The sequence below is a fragment of the Camponotus vicinus genome, unplaced genomic scaffold (assembly GCF_025532165.1).
Source record: "Camponotus vicinus isolate PSW18456_S1 unplaced genomic scaffold, iyCamVici1.0 SCAF_7, whole genome shotgun sequence".
Lineage (NCBI taxonomy): Eukaryota > Metazoa > Arthropoda > Insecta > Hymenoptera > Formicidae > Camponotus > Camponotus vicinus.
This window is the reverse complement of record NW_028141979.1, coordinates 7,249,770-7,273,118: the sequence shown is the minus strand read 5'-3', so window position 1 is coordinate 7,273,118 and position 23,349 is coordinate 7,249,770. Positions and strand designations below refer to the sequence as shown.

Below are 23,349 nucleotides of genomic sequence, written 5' to 3'. Positions count from 1 at the left end.
CTGTAATATAAAATATTTGCGCGAGGAATATTAAATTATAGAAGTATTTTAATTTATTGATTAAGATTAATTAATTATTTATTAAATCATTCATCACTCATGAAGTATTTCGTTATGCTAATTATTTGCATCTATAATTCGATTGTTTTATTTTGTATTCTCTCATAATCCAAATTATTTTTAGATTTTCAAGTAGAACGATAAAGTAACACGGATGAAATATATTTGTGACTCTAGGTATTGAAATAATAATTATTGTCCGTAAAGATCGCAACGATCGAAGCAATTATTTAACATCTTAGATTCCTATCATTTAATCGATTCTCGATTAAATTGTACATTGTTTAATTAACAAGGATTGTTAAAATTTAAGGCATTGGTCGAAATATAATTAATTCTAATATTGTTAATGAAATATAATAAGCATCAATAATCGAAAGTTCATAACATAATTAAGTCTTTTATCCCCTTTTATGTATATTTTGTTTCAACTTTTAATCACGGTAATGAATTATTGCGATTCGATAAAGATTTATAGTTGCGATACAGTTTCATGTCGTGAATTAATTTTTAATTAATTAATTTATATTAATATTTAAAGCAAATTGTGTTTCGATACTAATCATAATCGTGTTTAGTAAAAAAATTACAATACAATACGAAACGTTTCGCACCACTATCTTATTACTCGAGAGTCACCGTGCGAATGATGACAAAGCCGAAACATAGCGCGCTACTGTTTATATCTTATATTGCCAAAGTCGAACACAGTGTTATCAATAATTCGTTGCCAAAATATTTTATATATTATAAAATGTACATTAACGCGGAATATTAAATTAATGAAGTATTTTAATTTATTGATTAAAATTGATTATTTATTAAATAATTTATCCTTTCATTATTTGTATTATTTGCGCTAATAATTTGCATCTATAATTCGATTGATTTACTTCGTGTTCTCTCACAATCCAAATTAGATTTAGATTGTCAAGTAGAACGATAAAGTAACACGGATGAAATATATTTGTGACTCTAAATATTATAATAATTATTATTGTCCGTAAAAATCGCAACGATCGAAGTAATTATTTAATATTTTGGATTTCTATCATTTAATCGATTTTCGATTAAATTGTATATTGTTTAACAAGGATTGAGAAAATTTAAAACATTGGTCGAAATATAGTTAATTTTAATATTAAAGCTTTAACATAGCGCGCTACTGTTTATTTTTTGTATTGCCAAAAGTCGAACACCATGTTATCGATAATTCGTTGCCGAAATATTTTATATATTATAAAATATACGCTAACGCAGAATATTAAATTATAGAAGTATTTTCATTAATTAATTAAAATTGATTATTTATTAAATAACTTATCACAGAACCTTTCGTTATGCTAATTATTTGAATTTATTCGATTATTTTATTTTTAAAGTCAAATTCTATAATATTTAGTTTTGCATTTTAGAAGACTGACTTAGAGCGAGCTAAATAAATAAATAAATAAATAAATAAATAAAAAATAAATAAATTATGTTGAGAAAAAAAAGAACACACATAAATAAATAAATAAATAATAGCGTGGAAAGAGAGAACATACTAATATTTTTATATAATAAATTATTATTAATTAAATTATTTTTATTTTTATTTATATTATTTATATTATCAGAGAGACATATATGTTAACCTCTGAGAACATTCGTGGACATTGGCTAAGTAGTTCATGTCCACGTTTTCAATATCCATAGAGAGAGTATCGCTTTCAGGGATCACCTAAAAGCAGGCCATGACACCTCTCAGTCTTCTCTCTGCTAAATTTCACGAATGTTTTCAGTGAGTAACACAATGTGCACAATTTCTGGTTGTGTTCCGTGCTATGTGCATGAAATATCGGTAATATGAGTGCTGTAACACAAGACGCTCGCATATGTTATATTTATATAGAAAAATTTTTGGAAAAACCCCTATTTTAACAAAAAATGCCGGCAGTTTAAAGATTAATATATATATATTATCCGATAGTACATAGTAATTATATATCGTTCCATCATCATCGTTCACCGCCACCGCAATCATCATTGAAAATAAAATATAATATTAATTAATATTTGTATATAGATAGTAATACTTTATAAAATGCTTGTCATTTTATTATGCATTTTATTGATGAATAAAATAAATAACTGTAGACTCGAGATAACACAACGTAAAGAATAAAATTGTCAATAAGCAATCTTTGCATCATAGCATATCTTAAAGTTACTTATTGACGACCATATTTTATAAAACATTTAATCATCTATTGACAATGCAGTAGCTAAAGGATTAACTGTCCACTTAATATTAAAAAACGTTTAATCATCTATTGACAATGCAGTAGCTAAAGGGTTAACTGTCCACTTAATATTAACGCTATGTTTTTGCAATGCAACGAAATTAAACCAAACATCAAATTTTGTCTCGAAAATATTATAGTTCTAAGAAGTGACATAGAAGAGATTTATTGAATCTATTAAATATTATATTTATATTATCTAACTGATATACATAACTTTTAGTTAATGAGGAATAAATTGTAGATGGATATGCATGTATTAATATTGGAATGTTTGTTTTTTACGATATTTATTAGACATTTAACGTGTGTATTTTTGTATTTTATATATTATATAAGATTTGCACTTTTTAATGTAGTATTAACTATTTTGTAAATTCATAAATATTAACACACAATTGTAATTTTCTTTTCAAGCTTTTTTTATATTATGTTTTGAAGCTTTTTCCTATTTCAAACTATACATATAAATTTTTGTACGTACATATATCATTGTTGGAGGGAATAAATTTTTATAAATTTGTAAAATATTTGAAAATACGTCTATTATTATACATGAATTTGAAAAGAGACCATTATATAAATACTTGTTTAAATCATTCTATGCAGAATGTTTCTTTAATAATATAAAGATATTTTTGAAAATAAAAGTGTTGTATATCATTTAATATATGAATGGATTGAATATATGTCACAAAAGGAGACCGGAGCATCACAGAATTATTTTCAATTATATTTCACGTAATTAAGTGTTTATAACACTTTTTTGGAAATAAAGTAATTGATGATTTATAGCGGGAGAAAGAGAGAATTTGATTGAATTGGATGTACTAATGCACACTGGTGCATATAAAGATTGCTGTATATAAAATTACAATAGTATAATTAAAATAATAAAGTAATTAATATTATAAGTTTTTATATTATATTATATTATATTAAGTATATTATGTTAAGTTAATATTAAATAAAATTATATTATATACGTTATTATATTATAAGGTTATTCAATGCAAAGAACGATAATAATAACTCGTACAATTATTTTATTTATTTTAGTTATTTATATGCTATTGTAAATTTGCATTTATTTATACTAGTGTAAAAACACTACCGTGTTACGTATTCAAACTACATTATATGAATGTCACAGAAAACGTATAAATCACTTTTTTTAAATCCATTATTACTTTCATTATAATCAGAATATCTTTTATATAATAAACGCCTCTCTCCTATGCCAAAGAAAAGATACTCAGAAATAAATTAATATAAAAAGTTTAATAAAATTCATTAAACAGTTATATATACATATAATTATTTTTATTTATATATAGAACTATTTTTGTTTTATATATATATAACTTTTTTGTCAAATAATTTTTAAAGATTTTAATTCTTCTTGAAATAACGCCGAGTATCGCACCGTAGAGAAAAATAAATTACAAATGGAATGTAGTTAATAAGACGTCATGGCAACACATGATCAGATTCATCATTCGAAGTCAGTTATTATTGTGCTCCCTACTAGCCAAAAAACGCTACCGCGTTACTTGTCGCTTGATTCAAACTGCATCATATGAATATCACAGAAAACGTGTAATTGTGTACGAATAGTGGATTTTAAAAAGCATACGTAGTAACACAATCGTACGAATGATGTGTATATATATGAATTAATATCAATTCGATTAGCACATTAGAATTAGTAAAGTGAGAAAAACAACTAACTAAGAATTCAACGGGAACTGATTGAGTGCAAACATTTACAAAAAATGCAAATTATGTTTGAAACAATTTTATGTATTTTATTGAAAGGTTTAGTACTGACAAGAGCAACTATCACGTTTATGCCGAAAAATTATACCACTTCAAACAACCTTCAGAAAGAAAATGTTTCCATGTATCCGGATTTAAACTTCACGCAGGTGAGAGATATTTTTCGTTTGATTAAGAAACAATTGAATGTTATTGCAGCTAGTAATTCATAAATGAATGATAATAAATTATATATACTCTCTCTATCTATATAGTAAGATAAAATAAAATAAAACTATCCAACATAAAAGAAAAAGTGTGTTGTAAAAAAAGGATGTATAAAGTTTCGAAATTTTATTTATAAATGGATGTGTTATATAGTATAATATATTAAGTTTAATTAAAACGGTATATTAAAACTTGATTATATTATTGTCTCTCTCTCTCTCTCTCTCTCTCTCTCTCTCTCTCTCTCTCTACATATATATATATACATATATATATATAATTATTATTTCTAAAAATAACAATTTTTAAAATTAATAAAGTTTGCTGCTTACTATATATCCGTTACATTAATATATACGTATATACGATGACACTTGAACAGACTTTTATGTTATTTTTCTTCAATTTCTAAAATTTCTTTATTTTTCTAGATATTTATAATAATATTTATTGATATATAGTGAAAGGTTTATACTAACGTAGATTTCATTTTATAAAACTAATAAAAATCGCTAGATCCTAAAATTTATATTAATTTTGATTGTACATACACATATATCCAATAATATATAATTATATACACATATTCTTATCGAAGCATCGGTTTATACTATCATCTTCAGAATTTGTGTTAAAAATTAACAATAATCGAGAAAAAATTTGATAAGGTTATAGATAAAAGAATTTATATAATTTCTATGATTAATATTTAATAACTGTAAAGAAACAGTATTTTTAACATTTTTATTTTTGAAGTACAAACATTAATAAAACTTTAATAATAACGGCAAATTTTTGAAAAAAAATTGAGTTACGGTAAAATTGGAGAAGAGTTATCTAACCTATCATGAAAGAATCAAATTGTTAGGCACAAAATTGTTTCAACAATTGCAAAGAGCTACACTTTCACTTGTATTATTTGCTAAAAGTAGCTGTTATAAATCCTTATTGACTCTTGTTAACCTATTGATTGATCTTCTTTTTGATATATATGTTTGTTTTTATATAAGATGTCTTAAAAGAAATTAAAAAATAGATTTTATAATATAAATAAAACTACATCATATTTAATATATATATCAATTAGGAATTATATACATCAAACCGGTATTATTAAACAAACAAAAAACGAATGGCACTTTTTCGTTTAATTTTATAATTTATATAATTTATCATTAAAAGCACCAGAAATAATCGCGTTTCTGCTCCAACGGTTCTCACTCAATTCTTTTTGTATGTTATACTTTATGAAGGATATTTCAATGTCCAATGAGAAAAGTGATCATCATATACTAAATTTCAAATCTGACTGGATGAGTCATTCTGATAATATGACTATGAGAAATGAGCGAGAAGTCGATGAGGTTCCACTTGCAAATATTTCTATCACCCCAGAACCTATCAGTAAGTTGCAACAAAATGTATAAGACATTAATAATAAAATCTACGACAAAAAATTGTAAATATAATTTAAATTCAAATGATCATGGAAATCAAATCTAAAAATATCTTCTAGTAGTGAGAAAAATATAAATTCTATTCTGTCGAAAAAGAAATAGAAAATCATAATATTGTAAAAATAATATTGTGAAAATCATAATATAAACATAATATTGTAAAAATTATCATGATTTAAGATAAAGTCAATATATATTTTATTAATTTGCCATTTTGTTTTAAAGCAGTCGCAAATATTATACTTCTGATCTCTTAAGCAATAGGAATTTTTCGAAGAGTATGACTTATCATTTTATTAAAAGTTATTTATTGGTTTTTGCTATGGATTAACAATTACTTTCTAAGTCTTAAATGATGGAAAATTTTTTTATATTATTTTATTTTTTTTAAAGATCAATACTGTACTAATTTTATAATATACATTTATTTTTTTTCTTTTCTTTATTTTCACATTGAATTATTCTTTCTGATTTATTGAGATAATTCACTTAATTATTATATATTAATTTTATATATAATTATGTTAATATGTACGATCTTAAAATCTCTAGAAAACAGTTTGAGCAAGCCAACATCTCTCAGAGCATTTGTACAATTCGACAATCAATTCACAAAAAACGATATTTTTGTGACATTGAGGTAAAATATCTAAATTCTCAGTTTGTATTCTTTCAATTTTCTTCCTTTTCCTTAAATTCAACGACATAAAAAGGTTAATTCTGTTATAATTTTACTAAAAAGACTGAATTGTTGTTCTTTTACAGATGGAATCAACCTAACTTTACCGATGAAGCAATACAAGGATACACAGTGAAATGTTTCGAGGACTTACAAGAGATTCAAATCTGTGACGATAAAAATATCACAACTACAAAATTGGAGCACATGGTGCACAATTTAAAACCTAACACGACATATTATTTCCGAGTACGTGCGCATACTAAAGTTGTTGCTGGTCCTTACACGGAAATCCGTGTGTCAACTATGCATGAAAATCCAATACCTAAATTATTAATCCAAACGAGAAACAGAATCGAAATATGGGACCTGGATTCAAACAACGTTACTAAATTCATATTGACGCAATAGTACGTATACTGATAAAAAAATAGTTATAATTATCAAATTATTTTGGACACTTATAAAGTTAAAGTTATTATTGCTATGCACAAGTTTATTATTATCAACATTATAGTAATAACTATAAAAATAGAAATCTCAACTATAATTTTTTTACTATACAATTGTAGTTGGCTCTTTTTTTCAGTAACACATTACATATAGACATCGCTTACTCGATACAAGAACATAGAATTTATTGGCATACCGGACATGACCTAATGACATTGCAGATTAATGAAAATAAAATCACAAAAATGGCTAGCTATGATAAAAATCTATATGGTCTCTGCATTGACTGGGTAGCAAGAAATCTATATTTTATAAATAACTATCAAGAGCCAAAATATATTGTAAAGTTCGACTTAACAATGTGGGAAAATGGCATAATTAAATTTGATGAGATTATGGAATCAAATGTTATTATTGAAAATATGAAAATATTACCGTCTATGGGGTATGTTTACTACCATTCACCTGAAAAAATAATTTTCTATTAAAGATTTATGCAAATTTGTAATTTTTCTATAATTTTACGTGGTTTTATAATTAAGATCGTAAGTAAAAAAAAAATAAGTTATTATATAATTATAAGAATTTCGAATTTTTACTAAATATAAGTTTCTTTTTGTTAAAATGTTTTATAATGAGTAAAATAATTATATATTTTTTAGAATTTTATATCGCGCATCGTACAATTGGTTAAGTAAAAATTACAATATGATAAAATATCATCTCGATGGAGAAAATGACCAAATTGTTGAGATAAATTCGTCTTCTATGGACTTTTGCCTACATACCATAAAAAGTTTTCTTCGGTATACGATAATTGATGACATGAATAATGAGGAGCCGTTAATTTACTGGTTATCTGCAAATCACATATTTGTGACAGACATTAACGTTTCTATGTGCAATACGATTTTATACAAGAAAAACACATTCATATCTATGACAATTGACAAAACATACGTTTACATTTTAGCAACTGATTATACGGTTTACCATCTCTACGTTTTGAAAAAGAAATATGCAAGTCTCAAGAGCGTAAGTGCAGACAAATATGTTGAAAAAATAATAACAGGCCGAGAAAGAGAATATTTAGATTCTACAATTTACGCTTTTGATAAATCTTCTCAACCATATCCTCCAATAAGATGTCTGACACCTGACGAAAAAGATTATAATTTTGAGAATGTGACTGCAACGACAAACAGCATCATCGTATATCTTCCGGAGCCGATTGTAAAGAGTGGATGCAAAAAATATAATTTACCAACTACTATATATACTATCTCCATAAGCTGTTTAGACAACAATCTCAACAAGTCTAAAAAATTCAATGTGCTGATACGCAAGCAATATTACAAGATTCAGAACTTAACACCATTTACGGAGTACAAGTTGAAGTTTACTTTAAGCAATTTTTACTTTGACCAATTATCAATAAATCCATTAGATTCTAATGTGACATCAATAAAAACTAATTCGGGCAAGCTTAATGCACCAGAAAACGTAAGTGTTCTAGCTTTGACGCCTACTATAGCAGTAGTTCGTTGGATGCCACCCAAGAAAGTGAACTGCATAGCCGTGACCTACGAAGTGCATTGGAACAGCACGCAACAAAAAAGCCAACAATTTATCGATGTGCCGAAACGTATGGCAGACGGCAGATTTTTCACAAAGATTAACTTGTCGCTACCAGTACAAGATTATTTGATATACGTGCGTGTGTATCCAATCAATTTCAGCGATTTCTACAACGAAAGTTTAAGCAAGATCGTTCACATATACTCAGAACCAAACAATATTACTTTGAATGAGACCAATATAAATAGTATGAACATTTCATGGATCTCAAACATTAATCTGACGGTCTTTTCTGTACTAGAGTACAAAGACGTTGCAACAGAAAAGTGGCAAACAACGAATGATGTTAAAATGAATTATAACAAAGAAGTAATATACCATATCGAAAATTTACAATCGGGAACTTCATACAAGTTTCGTTTGACATTGAGATACCTCGAATATGAGGAAACTTTTACATGGCCGGCTGATGAAAGATTTATTTTTTCAACACGTGGTAGCAAACGTGGTAAGCAAATGAAAATATCCATACAGCACAATACGGTTGCAGATATATTGAAGAATAATTTCATTGAAACATTGCAATATTGCAAATCGATTGCGAAACTCTGCTGAGTTATTGTTATAAGATGACAACGTTAAGATGTTCACTTTTTGTAATATTGCAATGAAATATATATTATAACAACATTGCAGTATATTATATTTGAAAGAATGCAATGTTATTGCAACCATTTAATAATATTACGTATAAAATACACTAGTAAAAAAAAATAGAGAACACTTTTTGGACCCTAAAAATTGGGCTACGCAATTGGGAGGTGCGAAAAAATTAAAGAGTGTTATAGTTTTAAAATGTTTCTAAAATATAAATATCATATTCCTAATATCTAACTGATATTTTGTTAATTTATATTTCTGCAATGTTTCTGTAATGTGTTACATTACAATTTGCAATATTGCAACATTGTCGCAAAGTAGCTGTAATATTCTGTGGTGCATAGATGTTATAATATTATATGCTTATTTTTTTATATATGAATAGACTGATAAAATTTAAAAAATTTATTTATTTATTATTAATTTATTATTATATATTTATTATTAATTTATTATTATTTATTTATTATTCATTTATTATTCATTTATTATTAATTGATTTATAATAACGTTATTAATAAATATAAGTTTTTAAATAAAACGCACACACAAAAATATTAAAATTATATTTTTGCGTAATATAGATGATATTTCGAACACTCCTGGAATAACAAAGACAGAATATTATCTAGCATTGATGTTAAGTTTTATCATTATAGTTACTATAATCTGCATCTGCTACTTTTATTGTTGTAAGTATATTTGATATAGGTATCAACTTAAATTGTAGATTATATATATATATCTGATATAATATCTAGAGATTACTGAAACTATTAATTTACTAGTGATTTACTTATATAAAATTAAACTAATAAATTTACTAAAAAACGATAAATTTTATAATGCATATTATTACATAATTAAATCGAAATTTTATAACAGCACATCATCAACGCAGAAATAATAATAAGCAATTTTTGCCTTCAACAATGACCGACATGGAATTAGCGATTCTACATGAAGTACCTTGCCAAAACACTCAATTGAATATGCTTTACAGTCCTATGTTACATTATAACCCGGATGAATATGCGATAACTAAAATCGAACGTAAACAAATCACATTAACAAAACTTCTTGGTAGCGGCGCATTTGGAAAGGTAAAAATTAGTTTTTTCAAGCAATGTTTCAAATTAATTTCTAGATCAAGAAAACAGACCTTTCCTAATAAAGACATAAATTATATGAATTTTTATAGTAGATTATAATATAAAATTTAGATGAGACAACATACATGTACTTTATTATATATTTTTCGTTGAATTATTTAATATAAAATAAAATATAATGATACTTGACATTAATCTATACATTTTTAAGTGAAGTACATATTTAAATTTGTATCAAATATTTTGTAGGTATTTCAAGGAAATGTGAAGAACTTAGAAAGGTCGGGCATAGAGATATGCGTTGCAATAAAAACGCTTCGAAAAGATGCTTCTTCCAATGAGAAAAAGAAATTTTTAAAAGAAGCCAAGCTTATGAGTCACTTTCGACATAAACATATATTAAAATTGTTGGCCATTTGTGTAGATGGGGATTCTCCATTATTAGTGTTGGAATTGATGGAAACTGGTGATCTGTTAAAATATTTGAGAGATTGTCAAAATTTGCAAGCGTCAGATTTGCATGCCTTGCGTTTGCAGGATTTACTCGCCATGTGCGAAGATGTTGCGCGAGGCTGTTGCTACTTGGAAGAGTTGCGTTTCGTACATAGAGATCTAGCGTGTCGCAATTGTTTAGTATCTTCGAGAAATCGCGAGAATCGTGTCATTAAAATTGGAGATTTTGGACTAGCTAGAGATATCTACCAGGATGATTATTATCGCGTGGTAAATACAATTATTAAAAAAAGTTAATGATTAAAAAATGAATTCTTCTTAAAATACTTTCATGTTTTTATCATAATATTATTGTACATTTTTTGAATAATATTGAGTATAAATAAATTGTTTATATTTATATAAAGTAAGAGATAAATAAGAGTTTTTTTCATTTTGCATATATTCTATTCTAAATGAACAACTTGAGCCAGAAAATTAAATTTTTGTTAAAATTATGTTTTAGAAAGGAGAAGATTTACTTCCTGTTCGCTGGATGGCACCGGAATCTTTGAAAATCGGAATATTTACTTCTCAAAGCGATGTTTGGTCATTTGGTGTTTTAATGTGGGAAATTACATCGTTGGGTGAGCAACCTTATATTGGCAAGACTAATGAAGAAGTGATAAATTATGTACGTGCTGGAGGCAGGTTGCCGATGACTCTTAACTGTCCGTCAATATTGTACCAGTTGATGCAACGTTGCTGGAGTACAGCGGATGCTAGACCAAATTTCAAATTTTGTTTGAAAAATATTATAGCATTAAGAAAGAACATAGAAGATGCCTTACTGAGTCCAGTCGATACTGTTTAGCCGATACCATTTATAATTAAATTAATGTTTATCTTCTTTTCCGAACGATTCGATAAATCTTAATGTAGGAAGAATATTTCTAGAATATTTCTAAATTGATTCTGTTATTTTCAGATTTAATCTTAATATTAGATTTATCAATGAAGATAAAAGAAATTTTTTAATCTTACCTTCCATAAAATCTTGATTATTAAAAAATATCACATCCGTTTTCATAATTGTACAACGTAATATAATGATATATCTAATTTATGTTTTTGAGAAATCGAAGCGAACCCTAATGTTTGCGATTATATATATATATATATATATATATATATATATATATATATATATGTATAAACAATAATTTTTTCAACATGGAAGTATAATTAATTTTCGACATTATATATGACCGATAATTACAAACTGATTGTAAAATTTATGAGCGAAAGAGGAAACGCGAATAATATCCTTTATAATTAGTTGTGAATATATAAATATAATAATATAACTATTTTTGAATTTTTGAATTTATAACAGTTATCCTGTATAAATTTTTACATCATTCGGGATAAGTATATACATAATATATTTTATCTTTATATTTAATGACTTACTATATATTCAAATTATACCCACACAGCACCAAGTCGTCTAAAAGTAGTACTAAAACTGGACATTTTTTGTCACAGACATCTTTTACATCGTTAAGTTGGCGGAAAGATGACTAAAAGTCGTCTCATGACCCGAATTCAGTGACTTTTTAGTCTTGTCTATATGATGACTAAAAGATGACTTGATTCATTCTATGTATATAGATTATCGACACTCGGTAGTAGGAATACTTCAATACACGCATAAATGGGCTATTTCTCCCATTCATCTGCCAAATTTTTAGTAATCTGTTGAATATTCTGAATCCCAACAAGGAATCCAGATTATTAAATAAATTATTTTAAATTCAATTTGTCAGAAATTAAACTGTAATGTCAGGAAAAGGATGCGGCTCACACGCATACAATCATTCTGCGTAGCACATGTATGTGGCTCTCTCTGATTGATGCGTGCGAGCAGTATCATCTTTCTGGCATTACTGCTCGTAAAAGGCAAAAATATGCTTCAGATCTTATATTTATTACTAATTCTTTATATACATTTCGTGATAAATATTAAATACGAGATAAGTTAAGAATGGCTCGCCGCGTAGCGGCAAGCGAAGAAACACGTGCCACATACTATTATGTCTTTTTATGTCATCTTTTTCGACAAAGCGAAAAGATGTCTTCATAGACATATTTTCGTTTTGTCGAAAAGATAACTTAAAAAAGACATCTTTTCGTTATCTTTTAGTATAATGTGTGGGCAATCTTCGCATCATAGCATATCTTAAAGTTACTTATTGACAACAGCCATAAAATGTTTAATCATCTATTGACAATGCCGTAGTTAAAAGGTTAACTGTCCACTTAACTGTCCAATATTAATGCTGTGTTGTTGCAATGCAACGAAATTAAACCAAACATCAAATTTTGTCTCGAAAATATTATAGTTCTAAGAAGTGACATAGAAGAGATTTATTGAATCTATTAAATATTATATTTATATTATCTAACTGATATACATAACTTTTAGTTAATGAGGAATAAATTGTAGATGGATATGCATGTATTAATATTGGAACGTTTGTTTTTACAATATTTATTAGACATTTAACATGTGTATTTTTGTATTTTATATATTATATAAGATCTGCACTTTTTAATGTAGTATTAACTATTTTGTAAATTCATAAATATTAACACACAATTGTAATTTTCTTTTCAAGCTTTTTTTATATTATGTTTTGAAGCTTTTTCCTATTTCAAACTATACATATAAATTTTTGTACGTACATATATCATTGTTGGAGGGAATAAATTTTTATAAATTTGTAAAATATTTGAAAATACGTCTATTATTATACATGAATTTAAAAAGAGACCATTATATAAATACTTGTTTAAATCATTCTATGCAGAATGTTTCTTTAATAATATAAAGATATTTTTGAAAATAAAAATGTTGTATATCATTTAATATATGAATGGACTGAATATATGTCACAAAAGGAGACCGGAGCATCACAGAATTATTTTCAATTATATTTCACGTAATTAAGTGTTTATAACACTTTTTTAGAAATAAAGTAATTGATGATTTATAGCGGAAGAAAGAGAGAATTTGATTGAATTGGATGCACTAATGCACACTGGTGTATATAAAGATTGCTGTATATAAAATTACAATAGTATAATTAAAATAATAAAGTAATTAATATTATAAGTTTTTATATTATATTATATTATATTATATTATATTAAGTATATTATGTTAAGTTAATATTAAGTAAAATCATATCACATACGTTATTATATTATAAGGTTATTCAATTCAAAGAACGATAATAATAACTCGTACAATTATTTCATTTATTTTAGTTATTTATATGCTATTGTAAATTTGTATTTATTTATACTGGTGTAAAAACACTACCGCGTTACGTATTCAAACTACATTATATGAATGTCACAGAAAACGTATAAATCACTTTTTTTAAATCCATTATTACTTTCATTATAATCAGAATATCTTTTATAATAAACGCCTCCTATGCCAAAAAGAAGATACTCAGAAATAAATTAATATAAAAAGTTTAATAAAATTCATTAAGCAGTTATATATACATATAATTATTTTTATTTATATATAGAACTGTTTTTGTTTTATACATATATAACTTTTTGTCAAACAATTTTTAAAGATTTTAATTCTTTTTGAAATAACGCCGAGTATCGGATCGTAGAGAAAAAAAAATTACAAACGGAATGTAGTTAATAAGACGTCATGGCAACACATGATCAGATTGATCATTCGAAGTCAGTTATTATTGTGATCGCCAGTCAAGAAACGCTATTCGTAACGCTATCGCGTTACTTGTCGCTTGATTCAAACTGCATCATATGAATATCACAGAAAACGTGTAATTGTGAATACGAATAGTGGATTTTAAAAAGCATACGTAGTAACACAATCGTACGAATGATGTGTATATATATGAATTAATATCAATTCGATTAGCTCATTAGAATTAGTAGAGTGAGAAAAACAACTAACTAAGAATTCAACGGGAACTGATTGAGTGCAAACATTTACAAAAAATGCAAATTATATTTGGAATTTTATGTATTTTATTAAAAGGTTTAGTACTGACAAGAGCAACTATCACGTTTATGCCGAAAAATTATACCACTTCAAACAACCTTCAGAAAGAAAATGTTTCCAAGTATCCGGATTTAAACTTCACGCAGGTGAGAGATATTTTTCATTTGATTAAGAAACAATTGAATGTTATTGCAGCTAGTAATTCATAAATAAATGATAATAAATTATATATACTCTCTCTATCTATATAATAAGATAAAATAAAATAAAACTATCCAACATAAAAAAAAGTGTGTTGTAAAAAATGGATGTAGAAAGTTTCAAAAGTTTATTTATAAATGGATGTGTTATATAGTATAATATATTAAGTTTAATTAAAACGGTATATTAAAACTTGATTGTATTATTGTCTCTCTCTCTCTCTCTCTCTCTCTCTCTATATATATATATATATATATATATATATATATATATATATATATATATAATTATTATTTCTAAAAATAACAATTTTTAAAATTAATAAAGTTTGCTGCTTACTATATATCCGTTACATTAATATATACATATATACGATGACACTTGAACAGATTTTTATGTCATTTTTCTTCAATTTCTAAAACTTTTTTATTTTTCTAGATATTTATAATAATATTTATTGATATATAATGTAAGGTTTATACTAATGTAGATTTCATTTAAAAAATTAATTTAGAAAATCGCTAGATGCTAAAATTTATATTAATTTTCATTGTACATACACATATATCCAATAATATATAATTATAAACACATATTCTTATCGAGGCATCGGTTTATAGTATCATCTCCAGAATTTGTGTTAAAAATATAACAATAATCGAGAAAAAATTTGATAAGGTTATAGATAAAAGAATCTATATAATTTCTATGACTAATATTTAATAACTGTAAAGAAACAGTATTTTTAACATTTCTATTTTTGAAGTACAAACATTAATAAAACTAACAATATCGGCAAATTTTTGAAAAAAAAATTGAGTTACGGTAAAATTGGAGAAGAGTTATCTAACCTATCATGAAAGAATCAAATTGTTGGGCACAAAATTGTTTCAACAATTGCAAAGAGCTACACTTTCACTTGTATTATTTGCTAAAAGTAGCTGTTATAAATTCTTATTGACTCTTGTTAACCTATTGATTGATCTTCATTTTGATATATATGTTTGTTTTTATACAAGATATCTTAAAAAAAATTAAAAAGTAGATTTTATAATATAAATGAAACTACATCGTATTTAATATATATCAATTAAAAATGATATATATCAAACTGGTATTATTAAGCAAACAAAAAACGAATTGCAATTTTTCGTTTAATTTTATAATTTATATAATTTATCATTAAAAGCACCAGAAATAATCGCGTTTCTGCTCCAACAGTACTCACTCAATTCTTTTTGTATGTTATACTTTATGAAGGATATTTCAATGTCCAATGAGAAAAGTGATCATCATATACTAAATTTCAAATCTGACTGGATGAGTCATTCTGATAATATGACTATGAGAAGTGAGCGAGAAGTCGGTGAGGTTCCACTTGCAAATATTTCTATCACCCCAGAACCTATCAGTAAGTTGCAAAAATACGCATAAGACATTAATAATAAAATCTACGACAAAAAATTGTAAATATAATTTAAATTCAAATGAGAATGGAAATCAAATCTAAAAATATCTTCTAGTAGTGAGAAAAATATAAATTCTATTCTGTCGAAAAAGAAATAGAAAATCATAATATTGTAAAAATAATATTGTGAAAATCATAATATAAACAAAATATTGTAAAAATTGTCATGATTTAAGATAAAGTCAATATATATTTTATTAATTTGCCATTTTGTTTTAAAGCAGTCGCAAATATTATACTTCTGATCTCTTAAGCAATAGGAATTTTTCGAAGAGTATGACTTATCATTTTATTAAAAGTTATTTATTGGTTTTTGCTATGGATTAACAATTACTTTCTAAGTCTTAAATGATGGAAAATTTTTTTATAATATTTTATTTTTTTAAAGATCAATACTGTACTAATTTTATAATATACATTTATTTTTTTTCTTTTCTTTATTTTCACATTGAATTATTCTTTCTGATTTACTGAGATAATTCACTTAATTATTATATATTAATTTTATATATAATTATGTTAATATATACGATCTTAAAATCTCTAGAAAGCAGTTTGAGCAAGCCAACATCTCTCAGAGCATTTGTACAATTCGACAATCAATTCACAAAAAACGATATTTTTGTGACATTGAGGTAAAAAATCTAAATTCTCAGTTTGTATTCTTTCATTTTTCTTTCTTTTCCTTAAATTCAACGACATAAAGAGGTTAATTCTGTTATAATTTTACTAAATATAAAAAGACTGAATTGTTGTTCTTTTACAGATGGAATCAACCTAACTTTACCGATGAAGCAATACAAGGATACACAGTGAAATGTTTTTTCATCGAGGACTTGCAAGAGATTCAAATCTGTGACGATAAAAATATCACAACTACAAAATTGGAGCACATGGTGCACAATCTAAAACCTAACACGACATATTATTTCCAAGTACGTGCGCATACTAAAGTTGTTGCTGGTCATTACACGGAAATCCGTGTGTCAACTATGCATGAAAATCCAATACCTAAATTATTAATTCAAACGAGAAACAGAATCGAAATATGGGACCTGGATTCAAACAACGTTACTAAATTCATATTGACGCAATAGTACGTATACTGATAAAAAAATAGTTATAGTTATAATTATAATTATCAAATTATTTTGGACACTTATAAAGTTAAAGTTATTATTGCTATGCACAAGTTTATTATTATCAACATTGTAGTAATAACTAAAAAAATAGAAATCTCAACTATAATTTTTTTACTATACAATTGTAGTTGGCTCTTTTTTTCAGTGAACATAACATCGCTTACTCGATACAAGAACATAGAATTTATTGGCATAACCGACATAATGACCTAATGAGATGGGAGATTGATGAAAATAATATCACAAAAATGGCTAGCTATGATAAAAATTCATATATCTCTGGTCTCTGTATTGACTGGGTAGCAAGAAATCTATATTTTAAAAATAACTATGAAGGGTCAAGCTATATTGTAAAGTTCGACTTAACAATGTGGGAAAATGGCATAATTAAATTTGATGAGATTATGAAAATAAACGCTTATGCTGGAAATATAAATGTATTACCGTCTATGGGGTATGTTTACTACCATTCACCTGAAAAAATAATTTTCTATTAAAGATTTATGCAAATTTGTAATTTTTATATAATATTACATGGTTTTATAATTAAAATCATAAGTAAAAAAAAAAGTTATTATATAATTATAAGAATTTCGAATTTTTACTACATATAAGTTTTTATTTTTGTGAAAATGTTTTATAATGAGTAAAATAATTATATATTTTTTAGAATTGTACATTGCGTATCGTACAATTTCATGAATATGCCATACCATATGACAAAATATCATCTCGATGGAAAAAATGAGGAAATTGTTCAGATAAATTCGTCTATGTACTTTTGCCAACTTACCACAGGATATTTTCATCAGTATACGATAATTGATGACATGAATAATGAGAAGCCGTTAATTTACTGGTTAACTACAGGTCACTTAATTGTGACAGACATTAACGTTTCTATGTGCAATACGATTTTACACAACAAAAACATAAGTGATAACCTAAACTTCCATTCTATAACGATTGACAAAACATACGTTTACATTTTAGCAACTAATCAAACGGTTTACCATCTCTACGTTTTGAAAAAGAAATATGCAAGTCTCAAGAGCGTAAATGCAGACAAATATGTTGAAAAGATAATAATAGACCAAAAAGATTATTATAATTATTCTGAAATTTACGCTATTGATAAATCTTCTCAACCATATCCTCCAATAAGATGTCTGACACCTGACGAAAAAGTTTATAATTTTGAGAATGTGACTGCAACGACAAACAGCATCATTGTAAATCTTCCGGAGCCGGTTGTAAAGAGTGGATGCAAAAAATATAATTTACCAACTACTACATATACTATCTCCGTAAGCTGTTTAGACAACAATCTCAACAAGTCTGAAAAATTCAATGTGCTGACGTGCGAGCGATATTACGAGATTCAGAACTTAACACCATTTACGGAGTACAAGTTGAAGTTTACTTTAAGCAATTTTTACTTTGATCAATTATCAATAAATCCATTAGATTCGAATGTGATATCAATAAAAACTAATTCGGGCAAGCTTAATGCACCAGAAAACGTAAGTGTTCTAGCTTTGACGCCTACTATAGCAGTAGTTCGTTGGATGCCACCCAAGAAAGTGAACTGCATAACCGTGACCTACGAAGTGCATTGGAACAGCACGCAACAAAAAAGCAAACAATTTATCAATGTGCCGAAACGTATGGCAGACGGCAGATTTTTCACAAAGATTAACTTGTCGCTACCAGTACAAGATTATTTGATATACGTGCGTGTGTATCCAATCAATTTCAGCGATTTCTACAACGAAAGTTTAAGCAAGATCGTTCACATATACTCAGAACCAAACAATATTACTTTGAATGAGACCAACATAAATAGTATGAACATTTCATGGATCTCAAACATTAATCTGACGGTCTCTTCTGCACTAGAGTACAAAGACGTTGCAACAGAAAAGTGGCAAACAACGAATGATATTAAAATGAATTATAACGAAGAAGTAATATACCATATCGAAAGTTTACAATCGGGAACTTCATACAAGTTTCGCTTGATATTGAGATACCTCGAATATGAGGAAACTTTTACATGGCCGGCTGATGAAAGATTTATTTTTTCAACACTTGGTAAGCAAATGAAGATATCTATACAGCACAATAAGGATGCAGATATATTGAAGAATAATTTCATTGAAACATTGCAATATTGCAAATCGATTGCGAAACTCTGCTGAGTTATTGTTATAAGATGACAACGTTAAGATGTTCACTTTTTGTAATATTGCAATGAAATATATATTATAACAACATTGCAGTATAATATATTTGAAAGAATGCAATGTTATTGCAACCATTTAATAATATTACGTATAAAATACACTAGTAAAAAAAAAATAGGGAACACTTTTTGAACCCTAAAAATTGGGCTATGCAATTGGGAGGTGTGAAAAAATTAAAGAGTGTTATAGTTTTAAAATGTTTCTAAAATATAAATATCATATTCCTAATATCTAACTGATATTTTGTTAATTTATATTTCTGCAATGTTTCTGTAATGTGTTACATTACAATTTGCAATATTGCAACATTGTCGCAAAGTAGCTGTAATATTCTGTGGTGCATAGATGTTATAATATTATATGCTTATTTCTTTATATATGAATAGACTGATAAAATTTAAAAAATTTATTTATTTATTATTAATTTATTATTATATATTTATTATTAATTTATTATTATTTATTTATTATTCATTTATTATTCATTTATTATTAATTGATTTATAATAACGTTATTAGTAGATATAAGTTTTTAAATAAAACGCACACACGAAAATATTAAAATTATATTTTTGCGTAATATAGATGATATTTCAAACACTCCTGGAATAACAAAGACAGAATATTATCTAGCATTGATGTTAAGTTTTATCGTTATAGTTACTATAATCTACATCTGCTACTTTTATTGTTGTAAGTACATTTGATGTAGGTATCGACTCGAATTGTAGATTATACATTTGATTTAATATCTAAAAATTTACTAAAAATAGTAATTTACTTATATAAAACTAAACGAATAAATTTACTAAAAAACGAAAAATTTTATAATACATATTATTACATAATTAAATTTTATAACAGTGTGTCGTCAACGCAGAAGTAATAATGAACAATTTTCGTCTTCAACAATGACCGATATAGAATTGGAGAGTCTATATAAAGTACTTTACCGAAACACTGAATTCAATATGATTTACAATCCTATGTTATATTATAATTCGGATAAATGGGCGATAACTAAAATCGCACGTAAACAAATTACATTTACAGAACGTATTGGTAGCGGCACATTCGGAATGGTAAAAATTAATTTTTTCAAGCAATGTTTCAAATTAATTTCTGGATCAACAAAACAGATATGTATATGTATTTTCTAATAAAGATATAAATTACATAAATTTTTATAAAAGATTATAAGTAATATAAAATTTAGATGAGACAACAAACATGCACTTTATTATATATTTTTCGTTGAATTATTTAATATAAAGTAAAATATAATATTACTTGACATTACACTATACATTTTCTAATAAAGTACGCATGTAAATTTGTGTGAAATATTTCGCAGGTGTTTCAAGGAAAGGTGAAGAACTTAGAAAGATCGGGCACAGAGATATCCGTTGCAATAAAAACGCTTTGGAAAGATGCTTCTTCCCATGAGAAAAGGAAATTGTTAAAGGAAGCCAAGCTTATGAATCATCTTCAACACAAACATATATTAAGATTGTTGGCCGTTTGTTTAGATGGGGATTCTCCGTTACTAGTGTTGGAATTGATGGAAACTGATCTGTTAAAATATTTGAGAGATTGTCGAAATTTGCAAGCGTCAGATTCGCATGCTCTGCGTTTGCAGGATTTGCTCGCCATGTGCGAAGATGTTGCGCGAGGTTGTTGCTACTTGGAAGAGTTGCATTTCGTACATAGAGATCTAGCGTGTCGCAATTGTTTAGTATCTTCGAGAAATCGCGAGAATCGTATCATAAAAATTGGAGATTTTGGACTAGCTAGAGATATCTACCAGGATGATTATTATCGCGTGGTAAATACAATTATTAAAAAAAGTTAATGATTAAAAAATGAATTCTTTTTAAAATACTTTCCATTTTTTTATCATAATAGTATCGTGCACTGTTTCTTCAAGTAATATGGAATATAAATAGTTTTTATTTATATATAGCAAGAGATAAATGAACGTTTTTCATTTTGCACATATTGTAAAAATAAACAACTTGAACCAGAAAATTAAATTTTTGTTAAAATCATGTTTTAGAAAGGAGAAGGTTTGCTTCCTGTTCGTTGGATGGCACCCGAATCTTTGATGATCAATATATTTACTTCTCAAAGCGATGTTTGGTCATTTGGTGTTTTAATGTGGGAAATTACATCGTTGGGTGAGCAACCTTATATTGGCAAGACTAATGAAGAAGTGATAAATTATGTACGTGCTGGAGGCAGGTTACCGATGACTCTTAACTGTCCGTCAATATTGTACCAGTTGATGCTACGTTGCTGCAGTACAGCGGATGCTAGACCAAATTTCAAATTTTGTTTGAAAAATATTATAGCATTAAGAAAGAACATGGAAGATGCCTTACTGAGTCCAGTCGATACTGTTTAGCCGATACCATTTATAATTAAATTAATGTTTATCTTCTTTTCCGAACGATTCGATCAATTTTAATGTAGGAAAAATATTTCTAGAATATTTCTAAATTGATTCTGTTATTTTCAAGTTTAATCTTAATATTAGATTTATCAATGAAGATAAAAAAAATTTTGTAATCTTACCTTCCATAAAATCTTGATTATTAAAAAATATCACATCCGTTTTCACGATTGTACAACAACGTAATATAATGATATATCTAATTTGTGTTTTTGAGTAATCGAAGCGAAACCTAATGATTGCGATTATATATATATATATATATATGTATAAACAATATTTTTTTCAACATGGAAGTATAATTAATTTTCGACATTATATATGACCGATAATTACAAACTGATTGTAAAATTTATGAGCGAAAGAGGAAACGCGAATAATATCCTTTATAATTAGTTGTGAATATATAAATATAATAATATAATTATTTTTGAATTTTTGAATTTATAACAGTTATCATGTATAAATTTTTACATCATTCGGGATAAGTACATACATATATTTTATCTTTATATTTAATGACTTACTATATATTCAAATTATATTAATTACAAAAGTATGCAGTTGTAAAAATAAACTATATTTATTGCTCTATCTCCACTAACTTTATTTAATAAAGCTAATGTACAATATTTACACACAAGTACGATCTATCATTTCGAAAAATCATCAAATACTGACAACGTTATAAATATGTATGATTTTTTTGTAAATATTAAAAAAACTATTAATTTTAAAAGGAGAGCAATTGTAGAGACGAAGCAATTAAGAAAAGCAATCGTTTGAGCTATAGTTTATTAAAAAATATAAACTTCTAGCGCTAACTTATTTCCGGTCAAAAATTGCCACATTCTGTGAAACGCAATGGGCGAAATATTGCATATTGCATTTCGTATATCGTTCTTTGCGAAAAAAAAAATGTATGGAAATGTTGCATACGTATTCGCAATTAATAATATCTTTTTTACCATAAAATAAAATGCATTTTATTCATTTGAACATAATTTTAATTGGAGTAATGAAAATTTTGCAATTAAAATGACCATACAAAACTTATTTATATTCAAAATTTATTTAACAT

General features: G+C 26.3%; 1 pseudogene across 1 annotated transcript; it reads left to right on the top strand.

Annotated features, from left to right (window-relative positions):
* The first annotated feature begins 4,120 nt into the window (after positions 1 to 4,120).
* On the top strand, positions 4,121 to 22,893 carry LOC145974684 (proto-oncogene tyrosine-protein kinase ROS-like; annotated as a pseudogene). Its single transcript, XR_014439764.1, has 14 exons — positions 4,121 to 4,273; positions 5,585 to 5,735; positions 6,341 to 6,428; positions 6,554 to 7,038; positions 7,074 to 7,365; positions 7,583 to 8,994; positions 16,976 to 17,063; positions 17,195 to 17,524; positions 17,716 to 18,024; positions 18,241 to 19,664; positions 20,402 to 20,509; positions 20,681 to 20,898; positions 21,171 to 21,641; positions 21,873 to 22,893. The product of XR_014439764.1 is annotated as a proto-oncogene tyrosine-protein kinase ROS-like (transcript).
* The last annotated feature ends 456 nt before the right edge of the window (positions 22,894 to 23,349 follow it).